General features: G+C 47.8%; 1 protein-coding gene across 3 annotated transcripts in view; it reads left to right on the forward strand.

Moving 5' to 3' along the window:
• Positions 1–1,178: 1,178 nt before the first annotated feature.
• Positions 1,179–18,686, forward strand: part of TNRC6C (trinucleotide repeat containing adaptor 6C) — a 100,426-nt gene continuing 82,918 nt past the window's right edge. The window contains exons 1-2 of one of the 3 annotated variants that reach the window (XM_045490927.1): positions 1,179–1,229; positions 2,012–2,033. The gene's annotated coding sequence lies outside the window, so the exon portion shown is untranslated. Of the gene's footprint in view, positions 1,230–2,011; positions 2,034–10,095; positions 10,120–18,686 lie in introns of those variants that run through there. The other 2 variants (XM_045490929.1, XM_045490928.1) reach the window with 2 other exon arrangements.

Genomic DNA, 18,686 nt, shown 5'->3' on the forward strand with positions numbered 1-18,686 from the left:
GCCGCGTGGACGTGCTGGGGAAGGAGTATCAGTGCGGCAGGAGATGGGGAGCACACGGGGTCCCAGCGGGAGGGCCGTGTCATTGGCGGGACCACAAAAGACGAATGTAGGGGCAGGGTAATTGGCAGGAGGCCTAGAGCACGCGGTGTCTGTGTACAAAGGGTCACGGGCAGGTGACACTAGACCACGTGCTGCAGAGTTGCTTGAGGGACCGCCCTTCCCGGCCCATGGCTGGGGTCCTCACTGGCGTCTTCACAGCGAGCTACATGCTCAGTTGTGCCCACTGGAAAGGAGAAATATTGAAGGAACCCGCCCAGGTACGCACAGCAGTGTGTGTTGAAGGTTGAATTTGGAGCTGCCCAGCAGTAAGTTGGTATCTGACCCACCAGGCCATGCCAGCCGGATGCTCCTGCAGTGTTCGAGGCCTAGCTTACAGGGCTCACCCTTCTGAGGGCCATGACTCTGTGCTGTGTTCCCGTGTAGCCTTGTAGCAGCTCTCCACGCTGGGTAGGAATCTTTGCTTGACTGCCTTGGGGGTACCTGGGTGGCTCAGTCAGTTACGTGTGCAACCCTTGATTTCAGCTCGGGTCACGATCTCACGGTTGGAGACTTCAAGCCCCACGTCGGGCTCTGCGTTAACAGCACAGAGCTTGCTTGGGATTGATTCTCTGTCTCCCTCTCTCTCGGCTCCTGCCTTCCTGTCCCTCTCCCTCTCCCTCCTCCTCCCTCTCTCAAAAATAAAGAAAGAAAAACTTAAAAAAAGAATCCTCTCCGAAGGTTCTGATTCGGGCTAGGGTGGAACCCAGGAATTTGCGTTTTTGATCAGTGCCCTCGGGGGGTGCTGACAGCGAGGCTCCTGAGCAGAGGGACGCAGGCCTGGGGCTGGGCTGTATGAGTACCAGTCTTACTGCAGGCCGTGCCCTTACCGCCTAACACACTGCCTTCTGGAAGCATGGCGTTTGACACGTGGGCTGAATGAACAGCCACGGAACCACTAGTGCGCTCAGGACAACTGGCCGTGGCCCAGAGAAGTGGCCCGTTTTTAGTGCCTCTTCTCAGAGTGCCCTTCTGCATCCCATTTGGTTTAAGAGGGACTTATACTAATGCCATCTTTCTTTATGTTGAACAGGGAGAAAGAACAAGAAACACAAAAAGAGGAACGTTTGATGGAAGAAAAGAAAAAGAAAAAGCAGGAAGAAAAGAAAAAGAAGGAAGGTGCTCAGAAAAAGGTTTGGCCAGAACTACCACCCCATTGACTATAATCACCACGTGCCTCATTTGCCCCGTCACAGCCATTATGTTACAGAGTTTCGTTTGATGACCCTCCAAAAAGCAATATGCCAAATCTTTGATTAGCAAAAAATAGGTGTTATACTAGCGAAACGGAAATGGGGTGACAGCCACAGAGTATCTGTCTTCAGGGGCTAGAAGTGGTAGAGCGGCGTTTGAAAGGAGTCTGGTTTTCGTTGTTGCCGCTAAAGAATGTCCGCGCTCCTCGCTCATGGCGCCCCGTCCAGGGCAGTCGTGTCTGAGAAGTGAGGACAGGGCCGCGTAACTGATTTGGTTAGGGAAGCTAGAAGTCAGTTTCGCAGATTTGGCCAAGGTTCTTTTATAAATCCTGTTAGTAAATGTTAAGAATTGAAAGTCCTACTGTAAATCTTTCGGTCGCACTTGAATCTTATGGCATTTAACACACCAAGTTATGCCATTTGTTGTTCTTGCCTAGTTTAATGTATCTTGAGATTTAAACTGTATACTTTTTAGTCTGTATTAAAATACAGAGCTCGGATGAGCTTCCACATAGATGGTTGTTTTGGTCTTGAGATCACTGTTGGCATGTGATAGCATGTAGGCAATTACACATTTTTCTCATTAATAAGTTTTAATAAATCACCCGGGCAAAAACTCATTTTTAAAATTTACAGTATTAAAGTCTGTGTATAAACTTTCATAGATGTGCACACTCTACACATTATTATTCCTAAAGAGTTTCTGATTTTTTCTTTTTCAGGCTGCTGATCAAAAAACCAAAGGTAAGTTTGTTTTATTTGCGGGTGGTACATTTTACTGCAGCGGCAGACTTTTTATGATGAGGGTGACTCTCGTTTTAATTGGTAGTTAGAAACAAAGACTCTAACCCTTTGAATCTTTTGAATCTTCTTTGATTATTCACTGTGAAATTCTTCACTTATCACTGTTTTTACATCTGTATTTCATTGGCATTTGTTTGACCTAAAAATGCTTAAAGAACGTTGTATTCGCTTTCTAAGAAATGCTTTTTCATTTTCCTTTGGTTTGCTTTCCACCAAACAAGGACTAAGCTGATAATGTTGATCCGGTTTGAATAAGACTGAAAGATACTGAAATTTTTGAAGCTTCCACTTTCTCTTTGCTGACTCTTTATAATAAAAAGAGGTCTATTCTTTTCTTATTCCCTCTTTGCTTACTGATACAGAAAAGATTTCTTTATTATTTTGAGTCCAGACTTTGCTTATGACTGCCTTGTGGGTGTTGCAAACACACATAGTTCCCTCAGGAACCTGGGCATCCCTGGGATTTGCTGGAAAGGGAGCGAAGCGGCAGCCACGCCACGAGCTTCACTCCGTGCTTACTCTCGTCAGGGACGATCCGGTGGCGCGTGCGCGTGCGGGATCTGCGCACACCAGCTCTGTAATTTGGGGCCGGCGACCTCACTTGTCAACCTCGAGCACCTCCTGTTTAAAATGAGAAAGCTGGGGGGGCGCCTGGGTGGCGCAGTCGGCTAAGCGTCCGACTTCAGCCAGGTCACGATCTCGCGGTCCGTGAGTTCGAGCCCCGCGTCAGGCTCTGGGCTGACGGCTCAGAGCCTGGAGCCTGTTTCCGATTCTGTGTCTCCCTCTCTCTCTGCCCCTCCCCCGTTCATGCTCTGTCTCTCTCTGTCCCAAAAATAAATAAAGGTTGAAAAAAAAAATAAAAAATACAATAAAAAATAAAATAAAATGAGAAAGCTGGTAAAAAAAAAAACAAAAAAAAAACAAAAAAAACTTGATGAGATGAGCTAAAATATCCAAAAGTCTAAACTGCCTTGGCTGCCTAGAGCAATCAACTATCACAACATCAATTTTAAAAAGTGAGTCTGAAAAAAATTAAACAAAATGCTGTTAAGATGAGCTCATTTATTTTAACATTTATTAAATAATGTCTCCACACCAGCTAAAGGTAATAGGCATTAGAAATGCAGATTTAGAAATGTAAATGTGCGTTCTGGACAAATTCCAAATTTGAAAACAATAAAAAATAACAATAGTTTAAAAATAAATAAATAAATAAATAAAATGAGAAAGCTGGTGAGCGCATGGTTCCCACCTCGTAAAGCTGCTTGTGCAGATCCAGTGAGACCATGTAGGGAACGGGCTCAGGGCCCGGCATACAATTGGTGCTCAGTAAGGGTTAGCTGTAATGAATGGTTACGATGTTACAGTTTCTGTTGGACCGTCACGCGTGCACAGTCACACACGCGAGCACACGCAAGCATGTACACACGCTGTAAACACTTAGCGGGGTGCCGTTTCGGGTGGTACCGCTGTTAAGACCCTACTTCTGTTTGGCGTCTTAGTTTCCAAAGTAAAATCTGTGTGTATGACTTCATTTGAACTGCATGCCTGAGCAGAGCAGGTGTTAGTTTACCGTGAAGAAACAGGCTGATGGCGCAAGTTAAGTGGCCCGCACTTGGCCAGCAGTTCGTGGAGAGAGCAGACCGGAGAGGGCCTGGGCTTCCGACCCCCGTGCAGCGGGCCTCCGAGTCCCTGCATGAGGGTCGCAGTACGCCTGGGACTTCCTATCGAGTCAATACTGAGCGGCAGCCTGGTTCTCAAAAAGGACATTTTTCTCTACTCTGAGAAGCAGTGGGAGTTTATATCACACTTTTCCAGAAGGTCCAAGGGGTTGTGGTGCATAGTTGTATTGGCAGTGACCATCTTGAATAAGAAACAGGGGTTTCTTAACACTCACCTCTTGCAACTACAGGATCGTTGTTCTGAATCCCCCCACTTCCCCCCTTTTTTTTCTTTTTTAAAACATTCTGGGAAGCTTTTATAACCCGATTCAATCTCAGCTGTATTCTGTTGTCATCGTTGTCTCTTCAGATAGTAACAAACCGCTTTTGGTTGTGCAGTGATCGTGAGTTACGTACGTGGTCCTGCCACACTACATGGAGTTATCATTTCCCGTTACTGTTCTGATGAGTATTGCCATTGCATACTCCAAACTCTGCTGGTATTTTATGCTCTCCTTTTCTCTCCTCTAAATTACTGCTCCTTTGGGTCCAATTTGTCATCAGCTGTACTAACTATAACTAGCCTCAGCACACATAATAGTAATGGTTATTAATGTCTTCTAAACAACGAAAAAAGGCGTTTTAAATTATAAATAATCTAACAGTGCTGTTAGGTAATTCATTAATGAATATGAGCAGTATCAAGGTTTACATTTTTCTCAGGTGCTCCCCTATTACTGGTTCAAATTGAAATTAACTGCCTGCAGGAAGGTGGTTCTGAATCTCTGACTGGACGTGCGTGTTGGGCACCACAGGCTGGGCCTGCCCTTTCCCTGATGAGCACTCCCCTCGGCCCCTGCCCCTCAAAGAACTGCACTCAGCACTTGGAAAACCTTCGTGTGAGCCTGTTCACAAGCAAAATTGTTTTTTGTAAATTCTGTGAAACACTCTCTTTGCATTATTGGTGACTAGAGGGAGAGGGAGCGGAACACAGTGACTTGTTACGCCTCGGTGAGACTCGGGGTGCTCTCGTAGCTGGGGGCTGGCAGTCAGACATGACCCTGTCGTGAGATACCACCAACCTATGTATTGTATTTCTGCCATCTGAGCACCTGACGCTTTTTAATGGGTTTTGCTTCGGTAATCAGTGATCTGTTTTCTTTATTTTGGGCACTGCTCTTAATTTGGGCACAGATAACAATAGCTTTCTATGTGATGTGATGACTTTGTGAGCCCAAATTGTCTATTATTGTGTTCTGGGTCTTTTATGAATTTAATTTTTTTAGGATTAATTATAACATCCATAAATGTGAAGTAATTTAATTTATTGGTTTTGGCCAGATTTCCTAAAGTTCATAAAATAGATAAGTTTTCATACAAGAAGCTCAGTTAATTATATCATGTATGAAAGCGAGTATCTTGATGACCCAATATGTCTCAAACTCCATATGATTAATGCTTTATGGTTTTGAGTCATATACTGTAATAAATTCACACATTCTGATTAGTCTCCTAATCTTGCTTCAAAGGATGGACTATAATTTAAGTTTTGCGATCGGGTATTCAACTTTGCCATGCATTCAATTTGTAATGCTAATTTTACGAAAATCTTTATGAGCTTTTGTTAACGTAAATCAGTTGAAACCGTATGCTCTCGGCAGCCTTATGCGGAGTGACAGAGGTTTTGGGGGGTCACAGATGATACGCACTGTGCCGTAGTCCTGTTAAGGCTCGTTCTCGACGTGTGTTTCTCTCAGTACGAATGCAGGTGAGAAGTGAAGCTGGAAGCGCGCCTTCCCAGGCTCGTAGTCGGGTGTAGATACGGACGAGGGGAAGTGAGAACCAGCCTCTGCACCTCACCAGTTAGCTGGCCCTCCTCTTCGGCGGCGCTGGCCGATTGCGGTTCACTCAGTCCTGAGCTATTTGCTCAGCACAATACTCAGCGGTTTGTTTTTATCAGGCGTCACGTCCGTGTGTTCCTGAATTACACGGTGTGGTGAAATTGGCCAGGTTCCCTGAGTTCACGTGTATTCACGTTCACATCCACATAACCAAAGCAGATATTATTTTGAGTGTATGAGCTACTCTTAGAAGCAGTAGCTAAAAGTCGTTAGCGTGCTCAACATAGTATGGTTTATAAAATATGGCGTTTTGTTTGCCTGTCCACAAAATTAATAAAATCTTAGGGGGTGAGGGATCCTTAGAGACTGTCCAGTTCCTTCATTGATTAGGAAATGAGGTTCAGAGAGGTTAAGCACTTAGTCTATGTCTGGACAGCTGTAATTAGGGGCAGAACACTAGAACCTCATCTTCCGGCTGCCAGTTATATATATATCGTACTGTCCTGTGAGGGACATATCAACATCGTATATCCATGGTCAGTGTAATCGCTCATTTTAGGAAGTAACTTAGGGTCTTGTTAAGTGAGGCTGAAAGAAATTCCTAAGGGATTCAGTTTGTGAGGGATCTTTATGGGATGGTATCTTACAGGATTTTAAATATTAGATATCTCTCTTTAGCCATGTTACCGTGTTTAAGGTAATCGTTTAATTTTTCTGTTAAATCCCTGGAGAAGGAAGATATAATAAATGCATTCCTATTTTTTCCAAAGGAATGAAAGAAAGTATATTAAGGTGTGGTACTTTTCCCCTAATACGTAGGCAGCTTAAAAGGATAGAAATTATCGGGGGGAAGACAGCTAAGCGGGTACATGCGTAGAAGTTCCCCCTCAGACTTAGAAGGAAGGGAATATCCGCCGGTGGCTGGGAAGCCGCACGCTGCTTCTGTTACAGGCCCTTTGACAACATCTCCTTGCAGGCCCTTCTGATGAGTCTCCGACGAAGTGAAAGTCCACATCCCCGTTTAGCTTAACTAAGCCAAACGTTAAACATAAAGGCAGTTCCAAGTTTAGCGAAAGTTACAGTTTATAGCTCCAAAGGAAGCTGACAATCTGCTCTCGGAGAAATCACTTAACAGATTACTTTCTTTTTTTTCTTTTTTTTTAAAACAGCTTTATTGATTTAAATTGGCACACAGTAAACTGCACGTGTTTCGTAAGTTTCGGTGCGTGCGAGCCTGGAAACCATCCCCGCAATGAAACCACTCCTGAAGGTTTCCCCAGCCCTTCCTGGCCACTTCTCATGCCCTCCCCGCCTCCATCGGTCCGAAGGCAAACGTTTGCTGATTCGCTTCCCTTCACTACCGCAGGTTTTCTTTTCGAGACTCTCGTTAGGGAAACGGAATCACACAGGATTCACTCTTGGCTTCTTTCCCTCAGTAATGCTTTAGAGATTTCGTCCCTGTCGTGGATATCAGCAGTTCACTCCTCTTCATTGCTGAGCAGAGTTCCATTGTTTGGGTACATCACAGTTTGTCCATTTACCCATTCGTGGGCACGTTGAGTTGTTTCTAGTTTTTAACTCCCGTGAATAAAGCCTCTGCGAACTTTGATATCGAAGTCTCTGTATGGACATTTGCTATGATTTTTTCTGTGGTCGATGTGTAGGAATAGAACGGCCGGATCTTGGAGTAGATACGGCTTTACCCTTCGAGGAAAGTGGTTACACCCCTTCCCAGTTCTACATCTTACCAACACTTGGAAAATCAGTCTCGATTTTGGTAGCCATTCTAATAGGTGGGTGGTGATCTCTCATTGTGCCCTTGATTGGATATCTGTAAGGGCTGATGGTGTTGAATGTCATTCCTGTGCTTTTTTGCTCTCCACGTATCTTTGGCGAATTAGTCAAACATTTTGCTACCTTTTAAAAAGCTGAGTTATTTGCTCTCTTATTCCTGATTGGTTTCTAATATTAAATTGGCCTCTAGAGCTGGGCAGAGAGACTCATCATGGCAGCTCAGTTTTCTTCATGCCTCAGTCGTTGCCCTTTCTTTCTATGTGTGCGGTTATTTGTAATACAGTAATTTCAGAAAATACAGTAGTTGTGATCACGTTCTATCTAGCTTTTAACACGTCTACTAAAGATTGCATTAATAAAGGAGTGGTTAGTCACCTTTTGCTACCTAGAGTTGTCAAGTTAGTTCATTAATTAGACAATGAACAAATATCCACCAGACAGAGATAAATTCTCTGTTCTCAAAGAGATAGGTTAGATATATAAGCAGATGAACTCAATAAAATGTTCCGGGGGTTGTGTTTTATTTATCCCACGTCTTGTTCCTGAAAGGATTTAAGTACATTTCACTTTTCATTCAATATTTATATCCCTGGAAGAAAAGATGGCCTGTTTTTAAAAATAAGTGGGAAAACTGGGGGAAAGGCAAATAGTGGTTTAGAATGAGATAAACACAGGCTGGGACTGGCCCCTCTCCCGGTTGTCCCCAAGTCAGCTGTGCACATGACACAAGGTGGGAGGGTGCCTTATCCCAGCCATCCTGAACCCACCCATGAGGCCCCTCTCACCAGCCTGTCCTGCCACGAACAGTGAGTTGAAACTAGAGAGGTGGAGGGCAGGGAGGCCCACAGGGCCCATGTTGGGACTCCAGGTGTGACCTTTTAGACCAGAGGGCACCACTGGAGATTTTGAATGGGAGAGTGACATCATGAGGTTCACATTTTAGAAGGATCACGGAGCATGCCAGATTGAAGATGAATGTGACAGTGGCGAGAGAACTGGGGGCAGCGGGTACATTTAGACCGCTGCCTACTTGATGACCGTGTGGCGCGGGGTGGGCAGAGAGGAAGGGTCGTGGTGCGGGGCAGACAGAGCCTGGAGGCTGACCGGGTTAATCTGTTCCGGCGGATACTTTACCGAATACCTGCTGTGTGGCTGGCACTGTTCGCTGTGGGGGGAGAGATTTAAAGACACAGATAGGCTTCCCACCCTCCTGGAGGGGAGAGTCTTACGGGGAACGGGCAGAAACCTCAGCCACAGTGCTGTCCGTGTCGTTACTGACTGGGACGGCTGCTGTGATGGAAAGGAACGTTGTTTAATGAGAGCATAGAACAGAAGAATCGGAACCGGGCTGCGAGGGGCCGAGGCATCCTGAGTGAAGCTTGAATTGAGATCTGAAGGATGGAGAGAAGGCAGCTAGCTAGGCCGGGGAGAGCAGAGAGGGGACTCCAGGGCGCCCACAGAGAGAGGGAACGGCATTTGCAAAGGCTGGCCGGTTGGGGTGGCATTCTCTGGAACCAAACAAAGAGCTGGCACAGCAGGTGAATTGTCGGCCACGGGGGAGAGTGGCGTCACTGAGGCTAAGGTGGATGGGGACCCAGTGTGCACAGGGCACGTGGAGGTGGGATATTCCTTTTCAAAACCCATTTGCAATATGGCCGGTTTGCCTCCCCTTCCCCAGCCTTCTCCCACTGAATGTTGGCATAGTCTGTCTCGGGCTCCCTCTTCTGGCAGGTTGTAGGATTCTGCACTTCTGGAGGATAAACATCCCAGGATCGACGCCGTTCCACAATTTGTACATTTATTACAGAAAACACACACACACAGGCACGCGCCCGCGTGCGGTCCTGCCACACGAGGCAGTAAGCATGCCCTAAGAGAATACATTTCAGACATAATTCCACTTAAACCTTCTGTGTTTCATGAGATTTAGGATCTGCTGTTTTTCAAGAGCTACGTCAGTTCCAGATGATTGAGTATGGAAAGAGACGAGGTCAGGCTGGAGGTGAGAGGGCAGAGAATCTCTGTGCTCAGGGGACTCTGTTCACCCTTCATGTCTGTCCAGTGTGTTGCCTCATCTGGGGGCATATTCATATCCCCAGTGTTCCATATTAAAAAGGTGATAGAAAAGCCAATATATATTAATGCTGTATTGTTTACTTGGCTTTAACATATGCTGTTATCAAATTTTTCTACTTGGATCTTCTAAATCTGCTGGCTGTTGCTTAAAAGAGGTTGGAAATATTTGCCTGTGTGATAATTGCCTGTATGTTCATTTCTTGAGAGTAGAAGAATCCAAGGACCAAAACAAAGTAATCTTCTAATAAAACGATTCTTACTGTTAGTAGTCATTATTAAAGCAAATTTACTTTAACATTCATATTACCCAGTCTGGTGTACTAAGAGTAGCATTTAATTTAATTTCATGCTTTTTTAGAGAGGTAACTGTAATACATTAGAATAGAAAATATCTCTAAACAGCATTCTCTCATTAGCAACAGGCACTAAGATAATGTAGTTAGTAGTTAATGAGTTTCTGCTCATTTTGAGTTGAGCTCCCCAAGTTGCCATGGTGACGGATGGGCCAGAAGCCGTCAACAGAACACACAGAAGGCCAGGGCTTGGTACCCCGCCGGGGCTGCCAATAAACACAGCAGATGGACCCTCCTGCACGTAGCGTCTTCCCCTCGCCTCTTGTTCTAAGGAACTTCTTGCTGCCGCGTTTGCTGCTCTGTGGGTTGCAGAAGAGATCGTAATAATGAAAATCTTCCTTGGAATCACAGATTCTTTTAGGCCTGGAAAATAGTTCTCTTTTATATAGATTTCAGTAAACGTAAATTAAAATTTTTAAGAGCTCTACATCTTTGAGTATGGATTCTGAAATAGCTAGAATTAATGCATGATTTTTGAGTATTTTTCTTTTGCCATTATGTGGTATCTGTATGGAAGAGAAATTCTATGCTTTATCATGCAAAAAACTTCTATGTCTTGACTTCTTTTTTTTTTTTTTTTAATTTTTTTAATGTTTATTTTTGAGACAGAGCACACACATGCAAGCAAGCAGGGGAAGAGCAGAGAGAGAGGGAGACAGAGAATTCAAAGCAGGCTCCAGGCTCCGAGCTGTCAACCCAGAGCCTGACACGGGGCTCGAACCCACAGACCGTGAGTTCATGACCTGAGCTGAAGTCGGACGCTTAACCGACTGAGCCACCCAGGCACCCTTATTTCTTAACTTCTAAGAAGCCACCAGTTCTGGAACATCATTGATCTGATAATGTCTTCCATACGGGTGCAGTTGGAGGGCTGATGAAACTATATTAAATTTATACACTAATTGTAAGGTGCATCCAAATTTCAGAAATAAGGCATGTTAACATGTCCCTCTAGCTTGGCGTTTATCTATAAAAGGTTACTTTCCATGCTCACCTGCCAGTGTGCTTTAGGGTGATTGCGGTAGCCCATGAGACTCTAACGGGGGGCATGCATAAGGAGGTCCCATTTCAGTAAATGCCGTCATAAGGAGACCACTGTGGAATATCTAGGTCATGACCACATACCATGATGTTGTCAAGGTGAGAGAGTTGCATATACTACTTGCTAAAAACAAAAGTCAGGTCTTTTTTTTAATTTTTTAATGTGCACTTATAGAGGGAGACAATCTAAAGCAGGCTGCAGGCTCTGAGCCGTCAGCACAGAGCCCGGTGCAGGGCTCGAACCCATGAACCGAGAGACTGTGACCTGAGTCAAAATCGGACGCTCAACCGACTGAGCCACCCAGTCCCCCCCCCCCCCCCCAAAATCTGGTCTTAATCAGAGTTCAGTTGAAGTGTATAGAAACCGCTCTAGCTGTTTTTAAGTACAAGGCGCTTGTAGAATCATTGTGAGGGAAGGGAGAGGGGCGCCCCCCTAGGCTGGGCCTCCAGAGCGGATTCCCCACAGAGTCCCCCCAGAGAGCTGCCTCCTGGGAGAGTCAGGAGGCCGCACCGGCACCGGCACCGTGTCGCCACTGCAGCCCAGGGATCGGGAAGCCGCCATCAACACTGTCGCTTCCCTGCCCGAGTGGTCGTGGTTGGGAACTAGGACCCTGCACAGCAACGAACGTCCACCACCCTCAGGGCTGTGCTTACGGCTGCAGCTGGTGCAGCAGGCAGAGAGCAGCCAGGCCACTGGCTGCCGGATCGCACGGGCACATGCATCTGACGGGCCTGATCCACAACTGAGGCCTCCTTGCAGCCATGAGCCAGACCCCTGTGAGTCCTGCTGCTGGTGTGCGTGTTGGAGAAGGGGGGCAGGTAGAGACGGCTTTGACGACCGCCCGGTAACATTTTTTAAAATGATGGGATGGGTGACCGTTGATTAACTTCTGTGTGGTGTTCGACACTTCCCAGACGGTGGAGATGTGAGACCCAAACGAAGTGGGAAGTTTAGGGCCAGGCTAGAGATCTGACCCTGCAGTCAGGAGTACAGATGTCAGTACCTGTGCTAACTAACCATGGTCACTTCTGTCAGAGTCTCTGTCTACCTTCCTCCCTTCTTTAGTTCATTAATTGCAGTTCACGTCACGTGACTTTGAGTTTTTGTTCATCAGCCTAAAGTCCTTCCCGCTGCTTCCTCGAGGAGGAAGAGGAGTGAGAAGGATTATTAAGACTGACCAGGACTGGGGCGCCTGGGTGGCTCAGTCGGTGAAGCGTCCGACTTCGGCTCAGGTCATGATCTCACGGTCCGTGGGTTTGAGCCCCACGTCGGGCTCTGTGCTGACAGCTCCGAGCCTGGAGCCTGCTTCGGATGCTGTGTCTCCCCCTCCCTCTGCCCCTCCCCCGCTCATGCTCTGTCTCTCTCTCTCTCTCTCTCTCTCTCTCTCTCTCTCTCTCTGTCAAAAATAAACAAACATTAAAAAAATAAAAAAGACTGACCAGGACTGCTGACCAAAACTTCAGTCAGGCTCCTGAACCCTCTGGCAGCCCCATCCTCGAACTTCCTTGTCGAATCCAGTTTTAGCAAGAACCCTGCAGAGTCAGTTTCACAGAACCACCCTCCGCTTCCCAGATACCTGACTGGGTTCCCCATCCTCCACCGGCCCCTGGGGGACGCCTGACCCCCCGGCCTGCCTCCGGCCAGAATCCTGCTGGGTCGGATCAGCCAGAAGCCCCCTGCCCCGTGATGTATTGTCCTCGTAGCGATTTTCCACCCGCTGCCCTCCTCCTGCTCCCTCACCGTAAATCCCCACCTGTCCCCGCTGCACTCAGGTATGAGCCCTGTCTGTCTCCCCCACTGCACATCCCCTCACATGGTCCCTACACCCGCACGACGGTCCTGAGTGGAGTCTGCCTCAGTGTCCTTAAGTGTCACGTGGCATGTTTTTTGTTTAACATAATAAACACAGTGCACTTACTATATGCTGGACGTTGTTCTGAACAGTTCTTTACCTATAGTAACATTCACCCTTCAGAGAAGCCTCTCGATAAGGTGCTCTGTTTTATCCTCCACTTACCCCCACTTGGCAGATGGCACAACTGAGTGACACAGAGGTTAAGTAACTTACCCAGGGTCACCCGCCGGTAAAGGGGCAGTGCTGAAGTTTAAACCCCAAGTGCATACTCGTAGCCACTACACTGTATCTCTGGAGAGGTGCGTGGGAATGGTAAATCCCAAATTGCTCGTGGTGAGAATCTCTTCAGGGTATACATCCCGGGAGGGGAGGATGGGGCTTTGGTGGAATCCGTGACATTGTATTTCTTAAACTGGAGATTGGATACATGAAGGTTTGTTGATTATTCAGTCTTTGTGCTTTTTGGTCCATCTGATAATTCCAAATTTTTTTAAATATTTATTTTTGAGAGAGGGAGAGGGAAAGTGTGTGTGTAAGTGGGGGAGGGGCAGAGAGAGAGGGGGAGACAGAGTCTGAAGCAGGTTCCAGGCTCTGAGCTGTCAGCACAGAGCCGGACACGTTTTTAAAGAAAAGAAGGTCTTGGTAGTATGACTTGGGCAGGAAGGTGGAAACGCCTTGGTGCCCTGGGTGCCCTGTGCTTCTCATGCTCCCGGTTCTGTTGAGCCCCTGGTGAGGAGCGGAAGGTGGACGGCGGTGGGAACCTAACCTCCCAAGGGGGGCCCCGCAGAATTTCTAGAGTGGAGCAAGGAGGGGGCTGCTGCCGTGGGCACTGGCTGCTGTGTTGTCTCCCTTGCCTGTGAAGGCGACGTCGGCCAAGCAGACAGGATCCCGTGGCTCCGGAGCCTGCACAGACAGGGTCTTGATCAAGGTCACCTGCTTGTGGAGTTTAAATAGCAGTGAAAGAGTGCATCGAGACCCCGTGAACTTGTAACCGAAGGAGCCTTTCCCTGGAGAACTTCTCCCTGGAACTGGGGGCTGCAGCTGGAACAGGAACACCGCGGAGCAGCCCTTCGTCAGGCCGCCCCCCGTGCTCTCCCAGCCATCGGTGGATGGATTCCAGAACCCTTGCAAAGCCTGCGCCTGCCTCTCCAGCCTCAGGCCCAGAAGCCCTCCCTTCGGGCACCGAGCTCCAGTCACCCTGGCCTCGTGTCAGTCCTTGAGAGCACAGAAGCTCCCTCTCCGGTCAGGACCTTTCCCTGCGCCGTGCCGGCCGGTAGGTGTGAGCCCGCAGACCCCACAGCCCCCACAGCCCCCACACCCACACACCGGCTCAGGCACACACGTTTTACCCGGCCACCAGTTTCCCAGGCCCGGCCTGACTGTCACTGCCTCACAGGAGTTAGAGCCTTTGTCCCACTGTTACTCGTATCGGGCTTCCCACGACCTGTGTATCTGTGGAATCGTTACAATCTCTTACTAGATTATAAACTACAAGGACGGGAACTGTGTGTATTTTCCACGGTGTACCCAGTATACTCATTAAATTGTCCCAAGTAAATAAATACGGAGAGGGTACGTGAGGGTAAGACACAGTCTGTGGGGTAAAAAGAATGCCGGGCAGAGAGAGTGAACTGTGATTTGACCCCTTACTCCCCGCAGCACCTGCCCCCTGCTGCCGTGCATCTCACAGGGTGGCGTTTTCTGTCCTTGTCTTCTTGCCCTGCCACGGTGTCCGCTCCACGGGTGGGAGTCTGCCCTTTCTCTTCCCTGGCGTTCCCCCAGTGCCTGGAACAGTGGCTGGCTCTGGAAGGGCTTACCGGCACGTGTGAGTGAAAGGTCGGCCAGCGTCTCGGTGGCCTGCAAGGCCCGCGTCACACACCGAGAGGGAGCTGGGTGGGATCCGGGTTTGAAGAGTATTGCAGAAGTTTGAACAGCCCTCCTGTCCCGAAGGCTCGGCCTGAACCCCCCACCCATACTGCAGCTGGCTGTCTTGGGAAAGAAGTAGTGGGAACTTAGAACCCGTCTGGACCCCGTTGTGACAGTGCCCTCCGAAAACTGCCACTGAAGGCAGAAACCTGTTTCTTGGAAAGAAGATTGTTCTAAAGATTAGCCGAACTTTCTGAGAGGATGGTTTCCTATCTGCCTTTTCCCCAGCAGGTGTCGCCGTCATTTAAAAGAAAAGGGGAAAGCTTATTAGGGCGAGGAAAGCTCAGGGAGAGAGTTCCGACCGACCAAAATGACTTGGCTTGGCTGCTGTCTTCATGTTCTCTAAATCAGTGACTTGTCGACAGTCCCTAAATCAGGCTAAGATTCCCATCGCCTGGCTGGGTCCTGCTGCTGTATTGGAACAGTGATGCGTGGGGTAGACTCGTGCGTGAGCCTCTGTCATCGAGGGATAACCTTAGAGGCAGGTGAGTTTGAGAAGAGCAGTGTCGTGATACCCTACCCACTCTCTGGGTGGCGAGAGATGGAGACGTTCGTATATGAAGAGGGTGGATGGCTGGTCAGAAAATGCCCGTTTGATTCATCGATATCATAAGAACAGATCCAAAGGGGAAATAGTCCGTATTCAGATACGTTAGAATTGCTGTTTTATATTCAAAAACAGTTACCGATTGGTAGCATTCATTCTTTGTACTTCGAAACCAGGGACTGACAGCATTCGTTTATTACATCACACTGCTTCGTTTCTGTAGCATGAATTCCTTTTCCTGGAAATATCTTGAAGAAAAATAGCCCCGAATTTGTCCTTTGATCTTTCCGGAAAGATACTAACAGTGTAGTTAGTGGCAGAGCTGTGGCTGGCTGTCAGAGATTAGAATTCTCCTCTCGAGGATGCTGGTGTCATCTTGGTTATTAGCTCACCTGGGCCCTGGGGGTCTGTGCGGGTGAGGGTGAACACGGTGATTTCTCAGGTGCCCGTCAGCTTGGGTTCTTTGCTTCTGAGCCCTTGCCAGTTGTCTCCATCAGGTTTCTTTGTTTTATTTTTTTCATATTTATTTATCTTGAGAGAGAGAGTGGGGGAGGGGCAGAGGGAGAGAGAGAGAGAGAGAGAGAGAGAGAGAGAGAGAGAGACCCAAGCAGGCTCCACACTGTCAGCGTAGAGCCTCACGTGAGGTTTGAACTCACAACCCGTAAGATCATGACGGGAGCCGAAATCAAGAGTCGGGTGCTTAACTGACCGAGCCACCTAGGCGCCCCTCCATCAGGTTTTGAGTTCAGGTACGTTTGCTTCCATTTCCATCCTTTGAAGAGGCTGGATGACAGACAGAAGTACTGTAAGGATTCAGCAATGCTGTGCATGACTCTGTGCTCATCCTAAGTGTGCTCTTATTTTTTTTTTTTTTTTACATTTATTTATTTTTTGGGAGACGTAAAGAGAGCACAGGTTGGGGAGGGGGCAGAGAGAGAGGAAGACACAGAATCCAAAGCAGCTCCAGGCTCTGAGCCATCAGCATAGAGCCCGACGCGGGGCTCGAACCCATAGACCGCGAGACCATGACCTGGGCAGAAGTCGGACGCTTAACCAACTGAGCCCCCCGGACGCCCCCTAAGTGTGCTCTTCATCCCCTTCACCTATTTCTCCCCAACCCCCCCCCCCCATCCCCTCTGGGAGCCACCGGTTTGTTCTCTGTATTTAAGAGTCTCTTTGTCTCTGATTGTTTTGTTTCTTAAATTCCACATATGAGTGAAATCATACGGTGTTTGTCTTTCTCTGACTTCTTTCATTTAGCATTATACCCCTAGATCCACCCGTGTTGTCACAGACAGTAAGATCTCATTGTGTTCTGTGGCCCAGTGCTATTCCTCTGCGCGCGCGTGTGTGTGTGTGCGTGTGTGTGTGTGCGCGCGTGTATTTGTACCACATCATCTTTACCCATTCGCTTACCAGTGGACCCTGGGGCTGCTTCCGTATCTTGCCTATTGTAAATAACGCTGCGGTAAGCGCAGGGTTCGCGTATCTTTTCAAGTTAACGTTTTCTTTTCTTTGGGCAGATGCCCAGTAGTGGAATTAGCGGATCCTAGGGTGGTTCTGTCTTTCATTTTTCGAGGATGCCCTGTACTCTTTTCCACAGTGGTTGCACAGCTCGCGTTGTCACCATCGATGCACGAGGGGTCCCAGTAGGCTTTGTCTTTTAGAGCAGTTTTGGGTTTATGGAAAGATTGAACAGAAAGTACAGAGAGTTCCCGTAATGCTCCCTCCGCCCACCCCGGCACATCCTCAGTTTCCGCTGTTAGGAACGTCCGCCTCGGTGTGGGCCGTTCGTTGCAGTCTGTGAGCCAGCGTCGATGCGTTACTGGCGACTGAAGTCCGCAGTTTCCATCTGAGTGTTGGACGCTTCGAGTGGAATTAGGCAAGTGCGTAATGTCACGTGTCCACGGTGACTGTGTCATCCTGTTCCCTGCCCTGCAAGTCCCCTGTGCTCCGCCTCTTGGTCCCTCCCGCCCTCCTCAGGCCCTTGTCGCCCGCAGATATTTTACTGTCGCCATAGTTCTGCCTTTTGCAGAATGTCACCTAGTAGGCATCCTATAGTGCGAAGCCTTTTCAGACCGGCTTCTTTTACTTGGCAATTTGTGTGTATGATTCTCTTCAAGGTTTGGGAACTCATTTCTTTTTTTTTTTTAAGTTTATTTCTTTTGAGAGAAAGAGAGCTTGCGCGTGAGAGTGTGAGCGGGGAGGGGCAGAGGGAGGGAGGGAGGGAGAGACAGAGAGAGAGAGAGAGAGAGAGAGAAAATCCCAAGCAGGCTCCCATGTTGTCACTGCAGAACCCTACGTCTCATCCCAAGAACCAGGAGACCGTGGAGACCATGACCTAAGCAGAAATCAAGAGGCAAACTCTTAACCGACTGAGACAACCGGGCCCCCCATAGCTCATTTCCTTTAAATGCTAATTTTCCATTGTGTGGTTGTACCAGTTCCCTCATCCATCACCTATCGAAGGACATCTGGGTTGCTTCCCCTTTGGGGCAATTAGGAATAAAACTGCTCTGAACACTCCTGTGAATGTTTGTATAGATAGAAGTTTTCCTCCTCTCATTGGGGTAAATACTTAGGAACTTCTGCTATTTTCATTGGCTAAAGGCCCGTGTCAGAAAAAAATACGTGTGAAGGCCCCTATGTTTAGAAATCAACCTATAATAGGTTTTATAGGTTTCTTTTCAAAAAAGGAAAGACGGAATGCATATTCATCTCCTGTGCCTTTGTGAATAGTCTTCAGATCTAAAGAATTATAAAAACATTCCATGTCTGTACCAAGGCCAGGGAACTAACTAGGAGCAAAGAGGGGCCGGGCATCAGTAGAGACATTCAGTGGACTCTGAAGCAACGGTCCTCGCAGAGTAAAACCTTAGAGAGTCAGCTGGTCTAAACTTTTCATTTCCAGGTGAGGAAACTGAGCTCCAGGGATAGTAAACTTCTTGAGCAGGATCATACACACTATCGGGTAGCTGGCCTGAAATCCAGGGCTTTGGCATTCCAGTTTGGCATTTTTTCTGTTGCGTGGTCTTTATATTCTGAATATTCTTTATAGTCTGCGATTTCTACGTTGCTTTTTAACTTCAGAGTGTGTGTTCAAGAAAAACAGTCAAGTCCTTTAGTGTTTGTTGAGCACTTCCTGTGTGTCAGGCACCGTGCTGACATCAGATGCGGGGAGACAGGCCCAATAGTAAGCAGTCTAGAGGCGCCTGGGCGGCTCAGTTGGCTATGCACCTGACTTGATTTTGACTCAAGTCGTGATCTCATCGTTCATGCGATCGAGCCCCACATCGGGCTCCACGCGGACGGTGCGGAAGCCTGCTTGGGATTCTCTCTCTCTCTCTCTCTCTCTCTCTCTCTGCCCCTCCCCTCTCTAAATACACGTATGTATACGTACATACTTATTTACTTAAAGAAACAGACAAGCTCTTGTAGTGTCCAGACGAGTCCTCCAGGCTCTGGTCAGGGCAATAGGAACGGAAACAGGCAGATGAG

Source organism: Leopardus geoffroyi, chromosome E1, assembly GCF_018350155.1.
Source record: "Leopardus geoffroyi isolate Oge1 chromosome E1, O.geoffroyi_Oge1_pat1.0, whole genome shotgun sequence".
Taxonomy (NCBI): domain Eukaryota; kingdom Metazoa; phylum Chordata; class Mammalia; order Carnivora; family Felidae; genus Leopardus; species Leopardus geoffroyi.